The sequence below is a fragment of the Heterodontus francisci genome, unplaced genomic scaffold (assembly GCF_036365525.1).
Source record: "Heterodontus francisci isolate sHetFra1 unplaced genomic scaffold, sHetFra1.hap1 HAP1_SCAFFOLD_1279, whole genome shotgun sequence".
In the NCBI taxonomy this organism is placed as follows: domain Eukaryota; kingdom Metazoa; phylum Chordata; class Chondrichthyes; order Heterodontiformes; family Heterodontidae; genus Heterodontus; species Heterodontus francisci.
The window spans coordinates 102,501-105,457 of NW_027142099.1; positions in this window are offsets into that span (position 1 = coordinate 102,501).

Consider the following 2,957-nt stretch of genomic DNA (forward strand, 5'->3'; position numbering starts at 1 on the left):
GTTAGGGTTAGGGTTAGGGTTAGGGTTAGGGTTAGGGTTAGGGTTAGGGTTAGGGTTAGGGTTAGGGTTAGGGTTAGGGTTAGGGTTAGGGTTAGGGTTAGGGTTAGGGTTAGGGTTAGGGTTAGGGTTAGGGTTAGGGTTAGGGTTAGGGTTAGGGTTAGGGTTAGGGTTAGGGTTAGGGTTAGGGTTAGGGTTAGGGTTAGGGTTAGGGTTAGGGTTAGGGTTAGGGTTAGGGTTAGGGTTAGGGTTAGGGTTAGGGTTAGGGTTAGGGTTAGGGTTAGGGTTAGGGTTAGGGTTAGGGTTAGGGTTAGGGTTAGGGTTAGGGTTAGGGTTAGGGTTAGGGTTAGGGTTAGGGTTAGGGTTAGGGTTAGGGTTAGGGTTAGGGTTAGGGTTAGGGTTAGGGTTAGGGTTAGGGTTAGGGTTAGGGTTAGGGTTAGGGTTAGGGTTAGGGTTAGGGTTAGGGTTAGGGTTAGGGTTAGGGTTAGGGTTAGGGTTAGGGTTAGGGTTAGGGTTAGGGTTAGGGTTAGGGTTAGGGTTAGGGTTAGGGTTAGGGTTAGGGTTAGGGTTAGGGTTAGGGTTAGGGTTAGGGTTAGGGTTAGGGTTAGGGTTAGGGTTAGGGTTAGGGTTAGGGTTAGGGTTAGGGTTAGGGTTAGGGTTAGGGTTAGGGTTAGGGTTAGGGTTAGGGTTAGGGTTAGGGTTAGGGTTAGGGTTAGGGTTAGGGTTAGGGTTAGGGTTAGGGTTAGGGTTAGGGTTAGGGTTAGGGTTAGGGTTAGGGTTAGGGTTAGGGTTAGGGTTAGGGTTAGGGTTAGGGTTAGGGTTAGGGTTAGGGTTAGGGTTAGGGTTAGGGTTAGGGTTAGGGTTAGGGTTAGGGTTAGGGTTAGGGTTAGGGTTAGGGTTAGGGTTAGGGTTAGGGTTAGGGTTAGGGTTAGGGTTAGGGTTAGGGTTAGGGTTAGGGTTAGGGTTAGGGTTAGGGTTAGGGTTAGGGTTAGGGTTAGGGTTAGGGTTAGGGTTAGGGTTAGGGTTAGGGTTAGGGTTAGGGTTAGGGTTAGGGTTAGGGTTAGGGTTAGGGTTAGGGTTAGGGTTAGGGTTAGGGTTAGGGTTAGGGTTAGGGTTAGGGTTAGGGTTAGGGTTAGGGTTAGGGTTAGGGTTAGGGTTAGGGTTAGGGTTAGGGTTAGGGTTAGGGTTAGGGTTAGGGTTAGGGTTAGGGTTAGGGTTAGGGTTAGGGTTAGGGTTAGGGTTAGGGTTAGGGTTAGGGTTAGGGTTAGGGTTAGGGTTAGGGTTAGGGTTAGGGTTAGGGTTAGGGTTAGGGTTAGGGTTAGGGTTAGGGTTAGGGTTAGGGTTAGGGTTAGGGTTAGGGTTAGGGTTAGGGTTAGGGTTAGGGTTAGGGTTAGGGTTAGGGTTAGGGTTAGGGTTAGGGTTAGGGTTAGGGTTAGGGTTAGGGTTAGGGTTAGGGTTAGGGTTAGGGTTAGGGTTAGGGTTAGGGTTAGGGTTAGGGTTAGGGTTAGGGTTAGGGTTAGGGTTAGGGTTAGGGTTAGGGTTAGGGTTAGGGTTAGGGTTAGGGTTAGGGTTAGGGTTAGGGTTAGGGTTAGGGTTAGGGTTAGGGTTAGGGTTAGGGTTAGGGTTAGGGTTAGGGTTAGGGTTAGGGTTAGGGTTAGGGTTAGGGTTAGGGTTAGGGTTAGGGTTAGGGTTAGGGTTAGGGTTAGGGTTAGGGTTAGGGTTAGGGTTAGGGTTAGGGTTAGGGTTAGGGTTAGGGTTAGGGTTAGGGTTAGGGTTAGGGTTAGGGTTAGGGTTAGGGTTAGGGTTAGGGTTAGGGTTAGGGTTAGGGTTAGGGTTAGGGTTAGGGTTAGGGTTAGGGTTAGGGTTAGGGTTAGGGTTAGGGTTAGGGTTAGGGTTAGGGTTAGGGTTAGGGTTAGGGTTAGGGTTAGGGTTAGGGTTAGGGTTAGGGTTAGGGTTAGGGTTAGGGTTAGGGTTAGGGTTAGGGTTAGGGTTAGGGTTAGGGTTAGGGTTAGGGTTAGGGTTAGGGTTAGGGTTAGGGTTAGGGTTAGGGTTAGGGTTAGGGTTAGGGTTAGGGTTAGGGTTAGGGTTAGGGTTAGGGTTAGGGTTAGGGTTAGGGTTAGGGTTAGGGTTAGGGTTAGGGTTAGGGTTAGGGTTAGGGTTAGGGTTAGGGTTAGGGTTAGGGTTAGGGTTAGGGTTAGGGTTAGGGTTAGGGTTAGGGTTAGGGTTAGGGTTAGGGTTAGGGTTAGGGTTAGGGTTAGGGTTAGGGTTAGGGTTAGGGTTAGGGTTAGGGTTAGGGTTAGGGTTAGGGTTAGGGTTAGGGTTAGGGTTAGGGTTAGGGTTAGGGTTAGGGTTAGGGTTAGGGTTAGGGTTAGGGTTAGGGTTAGGGTTAGGGTTAGGGTTAGGGTTAGGGTTAGGGTTAGGGTTAGGGTTAGGGTTAGGGTTAGGGTTAGGGTTAGGGTTAGGGTTAGGGTTAGGGTTAGGGTTAGGGTTAGGGTTAGGGTTAGGGTTAGGGTTAGGGTTAGGGTTAGGGTTAGGGTTAGGGTTAGGGTTAGGGTTAGGGTTAGGGTTAGGGTTAGGGTTAGGGTTAGGGTTAGGGTTAGGGTTAGGGTTAGGGTTAGGGTTAGGGTTAGGGTTAGGGTTAGGGTTAGGGTTAGGGTTAGGGTTAGGGTTAGGGTTAGGGTTAGGGTTAGGGTTAGGGTTAGGGTTAGGGTTAGGGTTAGGGTTAGGGTTAGGGTTAGGGTTAGGGTTAGGGTTAGGGTTAGGGTTAGGGTTAGGGTTAGGGTTAGGGTTAGGGTTAGGGTTAGGGTTAGGGTTAGGGTTAGGGTTAGGGTTAGGGTTAGGGTTAGGGTTAGGGTTAGGGTTAGGGTTAGGGTTAGGGTTAGGGTTAGGGTTAGGGTTAGGGTTAGGGTTAGGGTTAGGGTTAGGGTTAGGGTTAGGGTTAGGGTTAGGGTTAGGGTTAG